The sequence below is a fragment of the Acomys russatus genome, chromosome 7 (assembly GCF_903995435.1).
Source record: "Acomys russatus chromosome 7, mAcoRus1.1, whole genome shotgun sequence".
In the NCBI taxonomy this organism is placed as follows: Eukaryota; Metazoa; Chordata; class Mammalia; order Rodentia; family Muridae; genus Acomys; species Acomys russatus.
Window position 1 is genome coordinate 34,569,163 of NC_067143.1, and position 22,309 is coordinate 34,591,471.

Genomic DNA, 22,309 nt, shown 5'->3' on the forward strand with positions numbered 1-22,309 from the left:
GTGATGGACAGCAGGGTTTTCCTTTGGAATACTTGAACAGTCATCAAACATAAGTGGTCCTAGGAGAGCCAGGCTCATGGCCTCAGGGCCACGGGGTAAGCATTGGGATTGAAAAGCACCTCTGGCCCCGTTCCCATCCCCCAAGTGCCCCCAAAACGCTCTTTTCCTTTTTTTTTTTTTTTTTTTTTTTTTTTTTTTTGACAGAGTTTCTCTGTGTAACCTTGACTGTCCTGGACTCCCTTTGTAGACCAGGCTGGCCTCGAACTCACATTGATCTGCCTGCCTCTGCCTCCTGAATACTGGGATTAAAGGCATGTGCCATCATGCCCGGCATAAAAACAAAACAAAACAAACAAAACCGCTCTCTTCTAATGGCTAAGTGGGTTCAAAGGTAAAAACTGCGGCCACAGGAAGCTGGATGGGATGTGCTTGCTGGCCACTGCTCCAAGAGAAAATAGCTTGGCCTCTGTGCTCATCCTGCCAATGCACACAGGGGTCCTAACTGAAGAAGTCAAACTCTGACTGAGGAACGCTACATAACAACTGGCCTGGATTCTTAAGAAGAGGAGGGGAGTGATTGTTTTGATATAGTTGAGTTCCAGCTTTGCAAGAGCAAAGAGCTCCGAGATGAACGATGATGAGGATGAGGAACAACGTGCCTGACCTCAATACTGCCTCACTGCCTGTCGGCCACCGAGTGGGTAGGGCGGGCCTGGGGAAGCAGCTTCGGGGTAGAGAACTTGCCTGGTATGGTTAATGCGGCCTTGGGTTCTATCCCCAGCCTTGAAAAAGGAAAGCAGATTTTTATAAATTTTAAATAATGATTAAAAACATTATTCCAGCCAGGTGTGGTGCCACAGGCCTTTAATCCCAGCCCTTGGGAGGCAGAGGCTGGTGGATATCTGTGAGTTTGAGGCCAGCCTAGTCTACAAAGAGAGTTCCAGGACAGTGAGTGTTCATTTCTCCAAAATAAATAAATAAATATCAAAAGGAAAAATATCAAAGGGAACATACCCAAGGCACTCAGATCAGTGTGGGCACGGGAGAATGAGGGTTAGAGGTGTAGGTAGCCAGGGAACTGAGTGGGAGCCAGACTGTCTCACAGTGTTCCTCTTAATATTCTTTCAGTGGCTGTATTGCCTAGTCAGACATTAACAATATAGTTACAAAACTTAAAAATAGGTATTTTGGTATTAAGGGGACAAAACAGTGGTCTTATCCTCCTAAGGTGCTCCTGGAAGGGCCTGGGCCCTTAGCCCTTCATGATAGTATTCTGCCTGAGTGGGAGTGGGGATGTCTGAGGAACACTGTGGTTTGCTAGTCTTCTCTCGGCCCTCTAGAACACTCGTCCCTCCTTAGGGGAGTTTCCACCATACACAGTCTCCACAGTAGGCCAACAGAACATTTCAGAGGTCCCAATGACGTCCCTATTTGTCCACACTTATCTAGTCAAAAATGTAACATGTCACTCAACCAATCAGTTTGCTCTTCTTTGGGCTTTTCTCTTAATAGCATGGTGCCCAAAGGCTGGGTCCTGAGGTTGTATTTGTTTGACAGGCAGTAACCTCAAAGTAACATTTTCCTTTATGGGGTACCTGCTGCCCAGCCTTCTAAAGTTCCTTCATCCTGGCCTGGCCTCTCAGCCGCTTTAATTCTGTGTACCCCAAAGCGTCCCAACATGGTGTCTTCACTCAAAACTGACCACAGCTTTTTTTTTTTTTTTTTTTTTTTGTCTCTCTCTCCTAGCATGTGCACAAGAATTCTGACAGCTAAAAGCCTGGTTTTCAGAAGACTTGGGTGATGTGACGAAAGATGGCCTCAATAGTTTCTCAATCCCACATTCTAGCCAATGACAGAACTTGGCCATTCCCTCCAAAGAGAAGTACAGTTCAGGTCCACTGCCCTCTCCCCTGTCCATGCTAGGGTTTGGCCATAGACCCTATAAGTCCAACTATCCAGAGACAGTTCCTCCGAGGAGGCCCATGTCGTGGTTGATGGCTGCAGATGGAGCTGCAGACAATAGCCCGCATCAACTGTAAGCTCTGTGAGTGAGTCATGGCGAACACCCAGCCCAGTGAAGCCTCCAGGTGATGACAGCCAACGACGGCTGACAAACACTCGGTTCCTTTTCAAAAGCATTATTTCCTGAAGCACCTAAGCTTGGGAGGCATTTTCGGTTTAATTTTTAAATTTTATTTGCTGTGTATGTATCTTTTGCCTGTGTGTATGTGTTCCATGTGAGTGTCTGGGGCCAATGGAGGTGAAGAGGGCACTGGATTCCCTGGAACTGTAATTACAGGCAGTTGCAAGTGACTATGAGGGTGCTGGGAATCGAACCCAGGTCCTCCTGAAGAGCAGACAGTGCTCTTAACCCCTGAGCCACCTCTACAGCCTCATCTGCCTCTACATCTTGAGTGCTGGGATGACAGATAGGTTCCATCAAGCCTGGTTTATGTAGTGCTGGGAACTGAACTCAGGATTTCAAGGACACTAGAGTAGCACTCTCCCAACTGAGACACAGTTTTAGTCATTGACAAACAAACAAACTAAAACCTCTTGCTTGTTTGTTTATCTTGCTGCCAAAGAAAATTGTATATTCTTAGCAGCCAGGAAGAGAGCAAGATCAAAAGCATGGAAACTTAACATTTATTGACTCCTATTACAGGACCCAGTGTCTCCACATAGCACCTCATAAATCCTTTCAGGTTCTGAGAAACAGAGACGGTTACTCCTTTGTCAAAAAGAGAACACAGGGCCAGGCATGGTGGAGAACATCTTTAATCGCAGCACTCAGGAGGAAGAGACAAGCGGATCTGAGTGAGTTCAAGACCAGCCAAGGCTGCAGAGTAAGTCCCTGTCTCAAAGTGGGGTGGGGCTGGGTGGGGGGGAGATGTAAGGACAGGCTGCATTTAGTTGAGTGTCAGACCATAGGGCTGGTGTTCTTGAATATTCTGCTCGAGGCAAAACTCCTTATAGCAGGACTGAACAACTGGGGATTAGGAAAAATTTAGCAGCTTGGCCTGGCTAGGGTAAAGATCTCTCAGAGCAGCTGTGTGATCATTAAAGGTTTCAGGGTGTCCCTGTTGCTTCATTCTGTGCGTTATTAGTCCTGTGAACGGTGAAATGTGGAGTTTGAGATGGAACTCAGTGATGAGTTTTCACAGAAACTTCCAGCCACAGAGAGCTAGAGAAATGAAACTTGTGAGAGCTTCATATTGGCAAATCACTTCCATTAGTTCTCAACTGACCCTGTGAGGACCTGGGTTGGGCTCATCCAGGTAGTTAATAGTGAGATAAAATAAATATTATAATGCCTTGGCAAATCTCAACATTAGCCAGGCACTTAGTGTAACATCCCTAATCCGACAAGCCTGCCACCGTCACTTTGTATGATATATAGAGAAAAATCACTGGGGATTTAGTTATTTGTCCCAAACTACACCCAGCTATGAAGGGCAGGATAAAAACTGCTATGACTGGGGCCGGGTGTGGTGGAGTATGCCTTTAATCCCAGCACTTGGAAGGCAGAGGCAGGTAGATTGTTGTGAGTTCAAGGCCAGCCTGGAATACAAAGTCAGAGTCCAGGACAGCCAAGGCTACACAGAGAAACCATGTCTTGAAAAACCAAGGAAAAGAGAAAAAAAAAGAAAAGAAAAAGAAAAAGAAAAAAAGAAAGAAAAAAATGGCGTGACTGGAACACTGAAGGGGAGATGTGGGTGGACAGGCTTCAGGTCCCATTTGGCCTGGAGCCCTGAGACAGACAGAAACTGGGAGACATGAATAAGCTGTGTTCAGAGAGGTGGGGTGGGTTGAGAGCCCATAGAATGTGTGGTGGGTCCCAGAGGGCAGTGAGCCAAAGGCTCCTTGGCCTATGGGTTAAGTGGAACCTCCTCCCCCCAACCCCTGCCACAGTGCGGGGTAGTGTCTCACATTCATCCCAGCTAGAATGAGCTATCTGACCTAACTAACCCCTCAAGGTAGACATGAAGCCACTGCCACCAGAGAGAAAAATGGACATGCTTTAAGTCCCTCAGTTTGTCAGCAACAAAACAAGACAAGCACTCCTGTCCCCACTCACCTTCTTGCAGTCTAGAGCAAACGTGGGCTTTCACTAGGGGACCCCTGACTTGCGACATCTAAACCAGACAGAGAAGAAAGGACACTATTAATAATTACCCTGGGGTATCAGGTGCAGACAGGACTGCCCCAGGCACTGGGGACACACAGTCACCCTAGCATGACAGCTGACTGCCACCCACTTGCCCTCTAAGAAAGCCAATTTGGAGCCTTATGGCCTAAGAACACCTAGACCTAGTTATCCCCTTCACACTAGATAAGGAGCCTGAAAATGGAGAAACCCTGAAGGTCATGCCTTCCCGGGGGCTTCAGGGTGCCTGGAATTGGTGGCTGCATAGCTGGCCTCTGCCCCCACCTGTAACTGTGTATACAAAAACAGGGGTGTCCTGTTTGTCCTTTTCCTGCCTATTCGAGGGCAAGGCTCTGCCACACGACTCTAGTTCCAGGTGCCTCTCACTGGTAGCAGCCACTGAAGTAGAGCCACCACCATCACAATGGGGTGTGACTGTCAGGCTTTCTTTTAAACCCAAAATCAACAGGGTAAGAGGGATGGAAAAGCCTGTCACTCCTGGCCTGGAAGACAGGTCACTGTGAAAACATCTGGAATACAGTGTGTACCAATCGTGCAGTTTCCTTCCTCATCCTCCTCCTCACGCCCTTGCTCTGAGTCCAAGAGCCAGATGGCTGGTGGGAGGTGGTGAGAATGTGAAACACAGTCATGCGCAGTAGAGGATTCTCCAAGAAGAGTGAAGGGCTTTGAGAGGTAGAGGAGTTAGTGATGTGTAGCCCCAACAGACTGTTCCTTGGGCCACCATGCCTTTCACACCTACATTCTTGTGACTCCTCTGGCCATAAGGTCTTTGGGTCTACCCATGTGGTTTTCTTCGGCCAATAGCACATTAGCAAATCAGAATGACCCCCCCTTTTTTATCCATGTATTCCCTTTGGGGAGCACCACTGCCAAGTGAAGCAATCCAGGCCAATGTGCTGAAAGCTCCCATCATAGCCAAGACCTAGACCATCCAGCCCTGTCACACCATAAGTGGACAGCCAGCGCAAAGGAGTCTAGAAGAATTGGCCAGCCAAGGCTAGCCTAAGTCAAGGGCCCACACCACGGTGAGCCATTACATACTTATTTGAAGTCTTTAAATTTTAAGAGTTTCTTTAGAAGTCAAAGATAAGGGGAACACTGGTTTAATATCTCCATTAGGGTAGAGACAAGGTCTGATTGAACCCTTATAGCCTGTGCTTTGAATTCAGGAGTGAGCTAACCTGGATCTGGGTGATTCTTGAAACCCAAGTGTTTCTGCTCCACCACCCTCTTCCCTGACAAGAAGCTCATTCTGGCTTCAGCAGTCAGGGTTAGGACGTGTCCTGCAGCCTAGGCCAGTCTATGCTGTCCAGTCCGTAGGGATGAGGGAGGAATGAGTGTACGACCTTAGAGAAGCTCATCAGATAAACACTCAGGATTTTCACAGAATGGTGGGCAAGACACCAAGCTCTTCGCTGGGGCCTCCAAATGTAGCACAGCCCCACCGCGAGGCTTATTATGAAGTGTAAGAGTAGAAGAGATTTGTCAAAGTAGCCACGGGCAACACATAGGCATCATCCTAGTAAATGGCAAAGTCCACAAAGGGGCCCAGTACACATCCCTGCAGGGGACTCAGAGGCACTGAAGAGCAGACAACCCTGCTCTCAGAGGGTGGTTCTGAACCCTCAGTGCACAGCAGATTCATCGGAGCCCAGGAATACCAAAGTCTGCACCCACCAGGTCCACACCCAGATGTTCCAGTTGCTCTGCAGCACGGCTCAGGCGCACCGTTTGCAACATCCACTGACTATTCTAGTGTGCAGCATCACAGAGAATATGGATTCCTTCCTCGCCCTGCTCTCCTTTGCTGTCTTTTTCCCTCATGCTAGGAGATGGGTAGGGTTCTTCCTGAGATGGCAGGGCATAGGTTTGTTAGCACTTCTTTCTTTAAAGACAACGGGCCAGGCGTTGGTGGTCCACTCCTTTAATCCCAGCACTCAGGAGGCAGAGGCAAGCGGATCTCTGTGAGTTCGAGGCCAGCCGGTCTACAAAGTGAGTCCAGGACAGCCAAGGCTTCACAGATAAACCCTGCCTCGAAAAACCAAAATAAAATAAAATAATAAATAAATAAATAAACAACAGCAACAAGCTGGGTGTGGCAGTGCACACCTTTAATCCCAGCACTCCAGAGGCAAAGGCAAGCAGATCTCTGTGAGTTCAAGGCCAGCCTGGTCTACAAGGAGAATTCCAAGACAGCTGAGGCCATTACACAGAGAAACCCTGTCTTGGAAAACCAACACACACGCACACACAAAAACCCAACGACACATACCCACACCCACACCCAAAAGCTTCATTTTTATGTGTGTGCTATGTGTGTGGGGGTACCAGAAGAAAGTCAGACCCCTTGGAGCTGGAGTTATAGGTGGTTGTGAGTAGCCTGATGTTGTACTGGAGACAGAACTCCAGTCCTCTGGAAGAGCAGCAAATGCTCTTAACTGCTGAGCCATTTCTCCAGCCCTTTCTCTTTTTGTTGGTCTTGGGGATTGAACCAGGGTCTCTCAAGTGCCACTAAGCAAATGTTCTATCTCTGAGCTATATGCATAGTCCTTTTTTTTTTTTTTATCTTTCATATTTTTGAAACAGGGTCTTGCTAGCCTGGCCCTGTAGCCTTAAAATTTTAATCCTTCTGTCTGAAACTTCCAAATAGGTAGGATGACTGGCTTGTGCCACAGTCCTAATTTATATTTCAAATCAAAGCAAGCAATTATACTAATATAATTATATTATAATACAATACACACACACACACACACATACTGGCTGGTTTTGTGTCAACTTGACACACTAGAGTCATTGTAAAGGAAGGAGCCTCAATGAGAAAATGTCTCAATAAGGTTGAGCTATAGGCAAGCCTATAGGGCATTTTCTTAATTAGTGATTGATGGGGGAGGGCCCTGGGCAGGTGGTCCTGGGTTCTATAAGCAGCAGGCTGAGCAAGCCATGATGAACAAGGCAGTAAGCAGCATCCCTCCATGGCCTCTGCATTAGTTCCCACCTCCAGGCTCTAGCCCTGATTCAGTTCCTGTCCTGACCTCCTTCACTGATGGATTACTACAATGTGGAAGTGTAAGCCAAGTAAATCCTTTTCTCCCTACTTGCTTTTTTTTTTTTTGACAGGGTTTCTCTGTGTAGCCTTGGCTATCCTGGACTCCCTTTGTAGACCAGGCTGGCCTCAAACTCAGATCGATCCACCTGCCTTTGCCTCCCAAGTGCTGGGATTAAAGGCGTGCGCCACCACACCCGGCTCTCCCTACTTGCTTTTGGTCATGGTGTTTCGTCACAGCAATAGAAACCTAACTAAGATAGTATATATTAAAATTTTTATTAAAGATATAAAACTGGGGGCTGAAGGGATGGCTCAGTGGTTAAGAATGCTGGCTGCCCTTCCAGAGGACCTTGGTTTGATTCCCAGCACCCACATGGATGATGACTCCAAACTGTCTGTAACTCCAGACCCAGGAAATCTGATGCCCTCTTCTGTCCTCCTCCGGTACCAGGCACCTACATGGTTTTCAAATATACATGCAAACAAAACATCCACACACATAAAATAAATTATTTTTAAAATAAATAAAAAATTCTAATTAAAGAAAAAGTATAAGATATATAGTCATATACATGTTGGTATATAATTGTGCAAAATTATAAATCATATAAACAGTATATACATATATAGTTTATAATTTATATTATATATTTCCCTATGCTTATATATTATAAGCAGAACACATACATATGTTTAATTTATATTTAGTAAACAATACATATTTTATAAAATTATATATATGTATACATATAATTCGCTTTTTTTTTTTTTTTTTTAGATCAGGGTTTCTCTCTGTAGTCCCTGGCTGTCCTGAAACTCACTCCGTAGACCATGCTGGCCTCGAACTTGGAGATCCTCCTGCTTCTTGCCTCTGTCTCCTGAGTGCCATTCACTCTTAAAAGGATCTTAGAAAGCACTGTTCTTACCTCACTCAGCCTTTCCAATTTGGGAAACTGAGGCCCAGAGAGAGGAAATGACACCTCCCGGCCGTGGAGCTCAGCCCAGAGTCCCTCGAGGAAGCCTTACTCTTCTGGGATCACATTCCCTGTGCCTCGCACCTCCTAGCTACTCTCTGCCTATTACAGAGGCCGGGAGCTACAACCCGGCTCTTTAAATGGCCCCCAGGCTCCAGTCTTGGTTTCCAGTCTGTGCAGTGGTCGAGGAATCCGCTAGAGGTGACCTTGACTCAGAGCTCAGGTGGCAGGGAAAATTTTGATGGATCAAGATAAGGTAAGCTCTGCGGGCCTCAGAGGCAGCCACCTGAGACTATCGCATCTGGAAAGCAGCCTGTGGGCTCTCACCGGCCCTGAGCAGGCGCAGGGCAGAGGGAGGAAGGAGGGAGCATGGTGGGGAGGCGAGGTCAATGGTGGGGGTAGAGTAGGGTCGGGAAATGTCCGGTTGTGTTTTAACTGGGTGACCTGGAGTCAGCAGAGAAAGGGCCGGCTTTGGGCAAAAGCCTAAGAACCGACTCAGGACTGGACTGGTAGATACATATGGGGCTCAGAAATAGCCGGCAGCATCTGGAGGAATCTGTCAGCTGCTGGCGTTCAGTCCCAGCTCCCCCACTACTTTACTTATTCTTTCTCTCTCTCTTTCTTTCTTTAATTTTAATTTATTATAATTTATTCAGATTACATAATGAATATTATCCCCCTCGCTTGTGTCTTCCTTTTCCCACTCTCCCGCTCTCTTCCGCCCTATTCCCTTCCCCTAGACCTCTGACAAAAGGGGACCTCCTCCCCCACCATATGACCGAGGCTTTTGTGGCTCATCCGGATCTTTCCCTCTGTGTGCCTGCCCAGCCTCCCGACCAAGGGAGTGATCAAATCAGGGGCACCAGAGTTCATGTCAGAGGCAGTCCCCACTTTCCTCACGACCATGGAGAATGAGCTGTCCACTGGCTAGATCTGAACAGGGGGTCTAGGTTTACTGCATGCATTGTCCTTGATTGGTGCAACAGTTTGTGCAGGGCCCCCTGGGTTTAGATCTACTGGCCTTGATGGTCTCCTTGTGGGGCTCCAGAACCCTCTGGGTCCTTCCAGGCCCCCATTCTTCCAAACCTCTCTCATGACTCCATCTAGAATCTGTCTCGATCCCCCCCTGGGTGGAGTCTCTCAGAGGACATCTATGTTGGGCTAATATCCACTTATAAGTGAATATATACCATGCATGTCTTTCTGGGTCTCCATTACCTCACTCAGGATGATCATTTCTAGTTCCATCCATTTGAATTTCAAGATTTCGTTGTTTTTAATAGCTGGGTAGTATTTCATTGTGTAAATGTACCACAGTTTCTTTATCCATTCTTTGGTTGAGGGACATCTAGCTTGTTTCCAGATTCTGGCTATTACAAATAAGGCTGCTATGAACATAGTTGAGCAAATGTCCTTGTTGTATGGTGGAGCATCTTTTGGGTGTATGCCCAGGAGTGGTATAGCTGGGTCTTGAGGTAGCACTGTTCCCAATTTTCTGAGAAAGAGCCAGATTGATTTCCAAAGTGGTTGTACAAGTTTGCCCTCCTACCAGCAATGGAGGAGTGTTCTCCTTTCTCTACATCTTTGCTAGCATGTGTTGTCATTTGGGTTTTTTTTTTTTTTATCTTGATCAGTGGAATCAAATTGAAGACCTAGAAATAAATCCACACACCTATGGACACTTGATTTTTGACAAAGAAGCCAAAACCATACAATGGAACAAAGATAACATCTTCAACAAATGGTGCTGGTCTAACTGGATGTCTACATGTATAATAATGTAAATAGATCTATATTTATCACCCTGTACAAAACTAACATCCAAGTGGATTAAAGACCTCAACATGCAACCAGATACACTAAATCTGTTAGAAGAAAAAGTGGGAAAGAGCCTTGAACTCATTGGCACAGGAGACAACTTCCTGAACAGAATACCAATAGCTCAGGCTCTAAGATCAACAATTAATAAATGGGATCTCTTGAAACTGAAAAGCTTCTGTAAATCAAAGGATACTTACCCCTCCTTTCTAGCATAATAATCTCTGGACATCACCGTACTGCTAGAAGCTCATTAAGGAATAAGAAGTAAGAACTCTAACATGTCACCTTGACTTGGTTTCCTAATACCCTTGCTGCTTTTGCTCTGTGCTCCCCCAAAGGGACTCTGTTGTACCCCACGCTCTCCCCACCCTAGGACTTCAGACCCAGTGTCAGGGCCTAAGGTTTTCACACCTACAGGGACCCTTTACAAAATATAAAAGGAGCCAGGCGGTGATGGCTCATGTCTTTAATCCCATCACTCGGGGAGGCAGTGGCAGGTGAATCTCTGTGAGTTCAAGGACAGCCTGGTTTACAAAGAGAGTTCCAGGACAGCCAGGGCAATTACACAGAGAAACCCTGTCTCGAAAAACTATAACCACAAAACCAAGAAACCGTACAAACAAACAAAATATAAAAGGAAAGCTACGCCAGGCAGCAGTGGCTCATGCCTTTAATCCTAGCACTTGGGAGGCAGAGGCAGCTGGATCTCTGTGAGTTCAAGGACAGCCTGGTCTACAAAGGGAGTCCAGGATAGCCAAATAGCCAAGACTACATAGAGAAACCCTGTCTCAAAAAAAAAAGGAAAGCTACAAAATAGAAATGATGGTCTTGATTAATGTCCATCAAACATACTTACTGTATTCAGAAACATTTAATTACTTTTTAGGTCAATTTATAGGTTAGATAAATTGTCTTCAAGAATTTAAGTGATTTAACTAACTTGTAACCAAATAGTGTCAACTGCAAAATTATAAAAATTGTTTTAGCACGCCAAGGTGGGGAAATTGGAAAACAAACAAACAGAAACAACTCTTAGATATATGTTAGTGTCGCCTCTAAAGTCTAAAGAAATGAATGGGAACAATAGTTTCCAAATTCAGGATGAGCACTACCTCTGGAGCAGAGGGAAAGGACCTGAAAAAGTGCATTTTCACCTACATGGGTGGTCCTTCCTCCTGAGTTAGTGGTAACGCTATATGGGTTAGACGCTTAGCCTCTTCCTACATCTGAAAAAGATGTGGCAAAAATTAAAAAAAAAAAAAATTCTGTAAGAGGAAACACACACAAACACACACCCCATTTCAAATTACTTCCTAGCAAATACATATTTAATGTGAAATGAAGGTATTTTAATATTATCTGTGTAGTGGACAGTAGGGTTTCCAAAGGTACGCATCCTTGAAGCTCTGAATTTACCAATGGTCCTACACTCCTCACCATGTATCATAGTCTATACCAGCTGCTATAACAAATATACCCGACGCTGTGTGAATTATAAACAACAACAGTTCTGGAGGCTAAGTCCAAGATCAGATTTAGCATCTGGTAAGAGCTCTCCTAGATAGTGTCTACTTGCTGTCCCCCATGCACGACAGTAGGGTTGATGCAGCTCCCTCAGGCCTACGTCATATGGACACTGATATTATATACCAGGGCTCCATCCTCCCAACCTAGTCCTCCATATAGCATCACACCAGAGCTTAGGATTTCAATGGATGAATTTTGCCAGAACATGTGGGCCATTGCGCCTGGGTGCTGGTCCTACTGAAGGAACCTGAAGCAGAATGTGTAACCACTTGCCCACTGGAAGCCAAGGAAACCCTAATGCAGGATCAATATCTGTATTAAGCACGTGCCTATCAAATACAAATCTATGTATCCAGACAGGCCTGGTGGCACACGCCTTTAATCCCAGCACTCAGGAGGCTGAGGCTGGAGGATCTCTGAGTTTGAGGCCAGCCTGGTCTACAGAGTGAGTTCCAGAATAGACAAGGCTACACACACACACATACAAAACCTCTGTCTCAAAATTCCAATACACACATTTTAAAGTCTTTAAAATTGTATAGATATGAGCAGGCTTTTTGGTCACTTTCATAACTAGGTCTAAATGGGCCCATGGGCGAATGGCAAGGGGCTGTGATGGTTAGTGGCTGTAGGGGACAGTTTCCTTTATACTTCCTGCCTTACTTGCCACTTAGAAAGAAATGTACTGGAACCTGCTTAACCTGCTCAAACTCTACAGCTCCTCCGTTGAGACTTGCTTTAGTTTCTAATATAACTGTGGTTCTGTTAATACCAGCTATAGCTCTTAGGATAGCAGAAGCCATTTTGCCTCCAAGTCTCCATTTTGTTGTGGTGGTTTTTATTTATTTATTTATTTATTTATTTATTGAGACAGGGTCTCTCTGTGTAGCCTTGGCTGTCCTGGAGTCATTTTGTAGACCAGGCTGGCCTCGATCTCACAGAGATCCGGCTGCCTCTGCCTCCGAGTGCTGAGATTAGAGGTGTGTGCCACCAAGCCCTGCTATTGGTTATTTGTTTTTGTTTTTGTTGTTTTATTTTTTTTCTCCAAGTCTCCATTTTGATCATAAGGTGAAATTAAGATCAGGTTCTCAGGCTCCACCTGCCTAGAGCTTGCTGTTTTCTTTGCTTTTTTTTCTTTCTTTCTTTCTTTCTTTCCTTCCTTCTTTTTTTGTTTTGTTTGCTTTTTTGTTTTCGTTTTTGTTTCTGTTTTTTTGAGACAGGGTTTCTCTGTCACACAAAGCCCTGGCTGTTCTGACTCTCTTTATATCTCTGTAGGCCAGGCTGGCCTCAAACTCACAGAGATCTTCCTGCCTGTGCCTCCCGAGTGCTGGGATTAAAGCCTGGCTTGCCTGGGAGCTTGAGTAGCCTTTTACTTACAATTCAATATTTGTTGAACATTCTGCTTGAATTAACGACTTATGTTCTATGTAAACAAACCACAACACTATGCTCCTTTGTAACCTTGCTTGACTTGAAGTCAGGAGCCAGGGTCAAGAAGGAGGTCCACAAGTCAGGGATACATAATGAGTCTTGTCTAAAAAAGAAAGGAAGGAAGGAAGGAAGGAAGGAAGGAAGGAAGGAAGGAAGGAAGGAAAAAAAGAAGTCAGGCCGGGTGTGGTGGCGCACATCTTTAATCTCAGCACTCCGGAGGCAGAGGCAGGTTGATCTTTGTGAGTTCGAGGCCAGCCTGGTCTACAAAGAGTCCAGGACAGCCAAGGCTACACAGAGAAACCCTGTCTCAAAAAAAAAAAAAAAAGAAGTCAGAAAGTTTGGGATTCTTGGACCCATCCATCTACTCCTGGGTGTGACTAGCAGGGCAAAGGTTTCCCATACAAGTTCTGTCATCATTCAGATATGGGGCAAGAAGGCCAGGCTGGTGCTGAGGACTGAAATATGGGGTCAGTAGGCTCAAACAGAGGACCTGCTATAGACTGAATTTAATATAAATTAAATTGGTTTAAGAGGACTAGGTGTGGTGGTTCACCATACCTTGGGAGGCAGAGGCAGGTGGGTCTCTGTGAGTTCAAGGCCAGCCTGGTCTACAAAGTGAGTTTTGGTCAGATGGTTTAGAGAGACTCTGTCTCATTTCCCCCACCCCACCCCCATATTCATATACTGGCTTTAAAGCCAGTGAGGCTGCATTTGGGGTAAGGAAGCCATTAAGGTTAAATGAGGCCCAAAGGATGAAGCTCTCATCTGACAGAATTAGTATCTTCCTAAGAGGCGATGCCGGGGAACTGGCTGTCTCTCTCCATTGTGGGAGACCAAATACTACAGTGGCACCTGTCTGAAAGCCAGGAAGAAAGCCCTCACCAAGGAACAGGACTGGCTGACATCAAGTGTAATAAATACACAAGTGTCACTTAAGCCACTCAGTCTGTGGTATTTTATTGTGGCAGAAGATTAAGACAAACCCCAGCTCCTTAGTGGTCAGTGCTCACTAAATGTGCTCACTAAATGAACGAATCTTTCTGTGGGATGTTCCGCTCAAGCAGTCAGGACTGGAGGATAACCAGAATAGCCATCACCACTGCCATTATAGTTGTTACTGCTGCTCACTCACACCCAAGCCAAAGCTACCGGCATCAGTGACAAAACAAAAACATAATAAAAGATACTTAGAGCAATGGAGCCGCCCCAGACCTCACACCCTCAGTCTAAACATGTCTCATGAGAAGACAGTGGCACAACAGGTACTGTCCACTAGCTTGCACATACTGGCATGGTGAATCTGCATCCCTGAAACATGTAATTAGTAAATGAATCCCCGGCCCTTAAGTTTACTCAAGCCACTCCTAGCCAGTGGTCCATGGAAAACAGAACCGTGTGAGAGGTTCTTGGGTTTTTTTTTTTTTTGGGGGGGGGGTAGGGTTTCTCTGTGTAGCCCTGGCTGTCATGAACTTGCTTTGTAGACCAGCCTAGCCTGGAGCTCACAGAGATCCGCCTGCCTCTGCCTCCAGAGTGCCGGATTAAAGACACGAGCCACCGCTGCCCAGCTGCAAGAGGTTCTTTTTTAAAAAGGCTGATAGAGCCCAGCATGGTAGCACACGCCTTTAATCCTGGCAGTCAGGAGGAAGAGGCAGGCAGGGCAAGTCTCTGTGAGTTCAAAGCCAGCCTGGTCCAGAGAATGAGTTCCAGGACAGCCAAGGCTACATGGAGAAATCCTTTTTCAAAAAACCATAACAACAACAACAACAAACAAGAGTATATTATAGTGAAAATCTGGAATTTTGTTTGTTTAAAAAACACAAAAATATTGTAAGGATGCCCAGGTATGTGATGCCCAGGAAAGGAATATGGGGGTGCTTTGGACTGTCCACAGCCACTGGCTATGATTTGCTTGGTGCTCTAGCAAAAGTGTGGTTTTCCCAGCTGCAAATACTTTCACCATTGTATGACATTTGGAAATCTGGGAACTTTCTAGGGATACATAAATGCTAGGGCCCCAAGTGGCAGGGTCGGTAGTGGTTGGTTGTTAGGGAGATTGGTTGTGGTTTGCTAGTAGCTATGCTCAAAGAAGAAAGAAAAGAAAAGAAAAGAAATTATATTTGGAGATTTTCCTAATTCCTCACTTCCCTCTATCCTCCTTTCTCTTCTATCTAGTGTTAGAGGGTAAAACTAGGGGAATAAAGGGTGAGAAAAAGAAGAACCCACAAGTCAGTGATCAAGAACTCTGAAGATAGCTGGGCACAGTGACGCATGCCTGTAATCCCAGCAGCAGGTAGAGGAAGGCAGATCTCTGTGAGTTCGAGGCCAGCCTGGTCTACAAAGCAAGTCCAGGACAGCCAAGGCTACACAGAGAAACCCTGTCTTAAAAAACCAAAACCAACCCAAAACAAAACAAAACAAAAAAAACCCTCTACAAATAAGCTATAACTATACATACAGATGACACAAGGCAAAAGGTGAAAGAAATGGTACAAACTATTCAGAATAGAACTTCAATTAAAGCCAGGCAGTGGTGGTGCACACCTTTAATTCCAATACTGGGGAAGCAGAGGCAGGCAGATCACTGTGAGTTCAAAGCCAGCCTGGTCTACAAAGTGAGTCCAGGACAGCCAAGGCTACACAGAGAAACTCTGTCTTGAAAAACCAAAAAAAGAAAGAAAGAAAGAAAAAAAGAAAAAAGAAAAAACTTCAAAGTACAATTTAGAAGAACTCTTCCAGGCTATAGAAAGTCTTTGTTCTTACAAGATTCCTGCAAATGTGTCCCTTCTCTGTCAACTCTGCAGGAGATTTTTTAAGGGGGAGTTCAGGTTCTTTTGCAGTGAATGGATAGAATATATTAATGCTTTACAAGTACTATTTATTGTTATTAATCCTGAACAAGATAGAACCATGGTTCAAGAATTGTTGGGCTTTAAAGATAAAGTTGACCAGCCAGGAGATTATAGTGCACACTTTTAATCTTTGCACTCTGGGAGACAGGGACAGGTGGATATCTGTGAGTTCAAGGCCAGCCTGGTCTACAGAGTTCCAGGACAGCCAAGGCTATGTAGTAAGAGCCTGTCTCTAAAAACTGAAATAAATAAATAGATGGATAAGTAAATAAATAGAAAGAAAAAAGAAAAGACCAAGTAATTTGGTTGAACTAATAGTGAAGTATGTGGAGTCAAAACTTTGTCCAGGCAACAAAGAAGCTACAGATAAAAAGCTTGAGAAAATGATGATCGTATTTAGATGTCTTACAGAAAAGACATTTTTGGGAGCCTTCTAGAAGAAAGATTTAGCTAAGTGCCAAGAGCTCATCTGTAGATGCTGAAAAAAATCGCTGCTGTCCAAACTGAAACGGGTGTGGCGCTTTCACAAGCACTCTAGAAGGGGTGTGTAAAGACATGGAGCACTCTGAAGACAATCATGATTCAGCTCAAACAGATGTGCAGAACCAGCACACACCTGGCAACGTCCAATTAACTGTGAACATCCTGACAGTGGAATACTGGCCAACATGTGTGTTCATTTGCCACCAAAGATGATGTAGCTTCAGGAAAATTTAAAGACATTTTACTTAGGCAAGGACATCAGCAGGGAACCCCCGTGGCAGCCAACTTTGGAACGCAGTGTGCTAAGAGTCATAATTAAAGAGGGCAAAAAAGATCTTCAGGTCTCTCCTTTTCAAGCCCTGGTGCTGCTGATGTGTAATGAAGGGAGGAGTCAGTTTGGAAGAGATCAAGCAAGCCGCCAGGATGCAGAACGGAGAACTAAGGAAAATGCTGCAGGTGCCCGGGGAAAGCTAGCGTTCTGGCCAGAAACCCAAAGGGTAGAGATATCAGAGATGGTGACAAATTCATTTGTAACGATGGTTTCAAACACGAGCTGCTCAGGATAAAGATCAGTCAAATCCAAATGGAAGGAACGGCTGAAGAACGAGCAAGCACTACAGAAAGAGCGTTTTAAGGTAGGCAGCACCAAATGGATGGTGTGCTCGTCTGACGTATGACGATGAGGAAAATGCTTAGCCACAGTCTTCTTGTCTCACAAGTCTACAGTCAGCTAAAACTTCCCAGTAAGACCTGCTGATCTAGAGGGGAGAAGAGAATCCCCAATTGACTGAACAGAATCCCTACATAGAAAGAGATAAAGAAAACTCAAATCGAGCCGGGCATGGTGGCACACACCTTTAATCCCAGCACTCTGGGAGGCAGAGGCAAGCGGATCTCTGTGAGTTCGAGGCCAGCCTGATCTACAAAATGAGTCCAGGACAGCCAAGGGCTACACAGAGAAACCCTGTCTCAAAACATAAAATAAATAAATAAATAAATAAATAAATAAATAAATAAAAAACAAACAAAAAACAAATGGGCACTACACTGCATAGAATGTTGGCCTTGGAACATGTATTGTCATATGCTCTTGCCACTAGGTAAACCTAGCTGGATCTCACTGACTTCTTTTCCACTTCCGACGACCAAATGAAGCAGTGTGATGAAAATAGTTGCATGGATTATTGGTATGGTTTGTTTTTTTCCAATCCCTACCCTGATTTTCTTACAGGAGCTCTTCTGAGAAGGAAATGTGGCTGCCATGTGTACTGGACTGTCAGCATCGCTTCAAAGCCATCTCTGCTGGTCTGTGGGACATGGACACTACTACGCCACCCACTAGTTACTACTGAGGAATTTCCAAGTAGAGTTGTACCTACCAGGAGGCTCTTGATACCACCCTCTTCAAAGAGGGTCTCTTTCCTGAAGTTCTTAATTCTTTGAAAACTTGATGCTGTTTCAGCTGAAAAACTAGCCAGACTATTAAGGGAAACCTGTTAAGAAATTGAAAAGTGCCAGGTGGTGGCGGCGCATGCCTTTAATCCCAGTACTCAGGAAGCAGAGGCAGGCAGATCTCTGTGAGTTCTTGGCCAGCCTGGTCTACAATGTGAGTCCAGGACAGCCAAGGCTACACAGAGAGACCCTGTCTCGAAAAACAAAACCAAACCAAAGAAAGCTAAGTGCTAAATAAAATATTAAGCAAAGTGTGTGTGTACATATATATGATTTATTTTACGATTTGCTATGTATGTGTGTGTGTTTGCATGAGCATAGGTCATACGTGTGTGTGCAGGTGCCCCTGGAGGCCAGAAGCTGGATCCCCTGAAGTGTAGGTGCTGGGAACCAAACTTGGGTCCTCTGGTAGAGCAGGAAGTGCTCTGAACCTCTAACTCACCTCTTCTACCCTGAAAAGTGGATTATTTTTAATTTATGTGTGTGTGTGTGTGTGTGTGTGTGTGTGTGTGTGTGTGTGTGTGTGTGTGTGTAGGTACCCTGGACCTAGAGTTGCAGGCAGTTGTGAGTCACCTGATCTGATGTGGGTGCTAGGAAATGAACTCCAGGCCTTTGGAATGGCAGAAGTTGCTGTAACTCCCCTTACAAGCTATCTCTTTAGCGTTGAAGCCCCCTCCACCCCCCCGCCTCTCTGTTTTTTCAAGACAAAGTTTCTCTGTGTCACTCTAGCTGTCCTGGACTCACTTTGTAGACCAGGCTGGCCTCGGAATTCACAGTGATCCACGTGTCTCTGCCTCCTGAGTGCTAGGATCAAACCATGCCTAGCTTTCTTTCTTTTCTTTTTTCTTTCTTTCTTTCTTTCTTTCTTTCTTTTTTTTTTTTTTTTTTTTTTTTTTTTTTTTTTGAGACAGTGTCACTGTGTAGCCCCAGCTAGCCTGGAGCTCTCTATGTAGACCACAATGGCTTTGAAGTCACAGAGTTCCTCCTGCCTCTGCCTCCTAAGTGCCTTAAGGTGTATGCTACCACATCCAGCTGGAAAACTACATTTTTAGATGTCTCTCTGAACTGACACAGAAGTGAGTCATCCATCAATTTCATAATTAGGAACAAAGGAGCCCCCAAATCCACTTAGTGATCTAAAGATTTTATACAACACTAGAGACCTTGACTTGCATTTTGATGGCTGCTTCCAGTGAATGGGTCCACCCAGTGACGTAGGAAAAAGTGTGTGCCTGCGTACAGACATCAGTCTTACAGAAACAAAGATATTTGACATTTTCAAATAATAATGATGCAATATATGGAAAAATGATTATTGCAAATATCCTTTTGTTTGTTTATTTATTTATGTATTGCTCAACTCATGTGCCCGCAGCTGACCCCTGGCTATTCATCTTCATTCTCATGCAAGTGTTGGCTGACATGTTCATGTTAGGGAGGAAGAGGAAATGAGACAACAGGACAGGTTGGAGCTTCATTAGCTAATAATGGAAGACACACCTTCGCTGAATCAGAGAGTAATTTTCAATGAGGAGAGCATTTCACCATGTGGGTATTATTAGTCATGATGTCGTGGCTACAGAACAGCACAGTTTTAAATTGAATTTGAATGATTAATATTTACCATCACTCAACCTAGTCAATCAAGAAATCAAGACTTGATTTGTAGCATTTGCTATGAATACTGCCACCATGGCTGATGACAAGCTTTCAAGAAGACATCACTGAACACAGAGTTGGAGAAAGATACATAGCAGTATGTCCATCTCCACATGGATCAAGTAGATCCGAAGAAGAGCCACATTGCATTTGCATGTAATAGCAATAGGAATTAAAAATTCAGTGGACAGCCATGGTGGCCAGGTCAGGCTGGATGCCTCGTGGAGCAGAGATGGAAACTGGACTCATGTGTTACAGGATATTTGATCACACTGTGAATCCTGAGATTGTGTACTGGAATAACCCGTTTCTAGTTGTGGTGTGGTTCAGCCCTAGCACACACGCCAAGAGCTTTCTGTAAACAGGATTAAACAAAATCAACAGTAGGTCAAGAGCCGGAGCAAGCAACCAGTTGAACATAGGAAAAGAGTGAGAGGAAGTCCGGAAGATAGATAGACACACAGGAAGTAAAGGGGGCACTCAGTTTAAAGGATTTTTAAAGACTGTATGGAGAAGAAGAGACTTTTTCCTTCTGGAACATAGGCCGAATAGGAAGGTCAGTTGGGTGCCTTCACTGCCTCTCTGAGCGAGTAGGCTTTCACCCCAGCATCTGGCTCCTGAGTATTGACTGGTAAAAAATCGAACCTTTGGAATTTTGTTTAAAAACAACTTCTGTCAGCAAAACCAATCCTCAGCTTTTCTTGAGGCCCCTAAACTTCGAAGTGCTTTCCGAGGAAGCTCTGAAACGCCTGTTTTCTCAATGAGAGAGAGAGAAAGAGAGAAGGGAAAGGAGATTGGGAGAGGCGGAGGAAGGGAGTGGTTGGAGGGCAAGACCTGTTAAGAATAGCAGAGAGCCTGTCGGTGGTGGTACACGCCTACAACCCAAGCATTGGGGAGGCAGAGGCAGGTGACCTCTGTGAGTTCAAAGTTAGCCTGATCTACAGCGTGGAGTTCATCCCAGCCAAGGTTACACAGAGAAACCTTGTCTCAAAATACAACGAAAAGAAGAGCAAGAAGGAGGAGGAAGATGGAGGAACAACAACTCTCCAAGACATGACCCAGTGAGCATTCGGTGGTGATGATCAGTGGCTTCCGGTCAGGCAGCAGTTAGGAATGTATTAGAATCTGCAATCTGGGTGTTATGGCACACATCTCAGATTCCTGCACTTGGGTCTTTGAATGAAGGTTCCGAGTCAGTTGCCAGCTTTGGCTATATAGGTGGTAAGCCTTAAACCCAGACAAGTCTCACTCTGTACCCGTGGCTCCTCCCAGCACTTTCACCCCGCCCCCTACCCCAAACCTCCCTCGCAGGGGCAGGCCTTCTGCTTCCCTTCGCGCAGCCAGACCTCTATAACTCAGCTCTTTTGGCTACAGGGGGTCTCTTGGCCAGCGGCTCCACTCTTGTTGGCCTTCCTCCTTCATGGGCTGCTTTAGTCTGCTGCCCATGGTCAGCCTAGACTCTTCCTTCTGCCTGCTTCCTCCCTTGTACCTACAATAAAAATCTTCTCCACACTTTAGGAGTAGTCATGTTCTCCTCCATCTATTTGTTTGTTTGTTTGTTTGTTTTTAATTTATGGTTTTTTCGAGACAGGGTTTCTCTGTGTGATACCCTGGCTGTCCTGGAACTCTCTTTGTACACTAGGCTGGCCTCAAACTCACAGAGACCCACTTGTCTCTGCCTTTGCCTCCTGAGTGCTGGGATTAAAGGGCTGCACCACTATACCTGGCCTCCTCCACCACACCTGGCCTCCTCCTTTTATTTTATTTTATTTTATTTTATCATCTGGTGCTGAAACTACAGAGATGGCATATATGAGCTGCCTTCGAAGGGACTCTGCCTCTCTGAACCAAGCTGCCTGGTTTGACTCTTCAAAGGTGTATACAGATCATTTGTTTCTGTCGGTTTCTGCCACCCACCATATTTGATTCCAAATTCTAGAGTCTGCCTCTACAGCTGCTTCTTCCTTCCCCCTGCTCTTACCATCCTTTTCTCTTTGCCTCCTCAGTAAATATTCTCTGTCTGGCTCCTGGAACCTACTAGGTCCTCCAGTAGGTCCACCCTGTGGGCATCTCTCTCCTCTGTTTCCCTATGTCAAAGTTAATTTCCTGACCTTTCTTCCTTTTCTCCTCAGACTTGATTTCCTTCCTCAGACTCAGAGATCCACACACCCACCCCCAGCCTCTGTCTTACTGCAAATGCCTTATTCCAAGGACAGCTCAGTGTCCAAAGATGACACACTTGATTTCTAAGTTTTCTCATATGATAACAACCTGTCACTGCAAATAATTCACAAACCTATTATATCTAAGCTTTCTCTGCTCTACACTCCCAAAAATCTCTTATCATTACAATTTCCTGGCCTTTAGCTCTCAAGAACTCTTCTGAGACTATTATGTAAACACTCTTTATGTCAGGATTTGTAAATTAATTGGATGTGGTTTTTAAAAATCTGTAACGAGAGTTATCTTGAGCTTGGTGTGGTGGCACATGCCTTTAATCCCAGCAGGCAGGTGGATCTCTGTGAGTTCAAGGCCAGCCTAGTCTATAAAGTGAGTCCAGGATAGCCAGGACTACATAGAGAAACCCTGTCTCAAAAAAACCAAAAAAAAAAAAAAAAAAAAAAAAAAAGGGGGGGGGGGGAGAGGCATGGATTCCTCAGCACCACACTAGGATGCCTGATTTACTCAGTCCTTCCTCACACTCTGGCCATGGCCCATTAGGGGAGGTTGCAATTCTGCCCATTCTCCAACTATCTGGGGTATGCATTCCTTTCCATTCCTGCACTCAGGACCCAACACATCCCCTGAGCCCTTATAACATCTGAGGTGTCTTTAAGCCCCTTCCTCTAGAGTAAAGTTGTCCCTGTTGAGAAGGACCAAGGGCTGATGAAGAGTC

At 45.2% G+C, this 22,309-nt stretch overlaps 1 pseudogene; it reads left to right on the forward strand.

Moving 5' to 3' along the window:
- Positions 1 to 634: 634 nt before the first annotated feature.
- LOC127191934 (cullin-4B-like) lies at positions 635 to 17,130 on the forward strand (annotated as a pseudogene).
- The last annotated feature ends 5,179 nt before the right edge of the window (positions 17,131 to 22,309 follow it).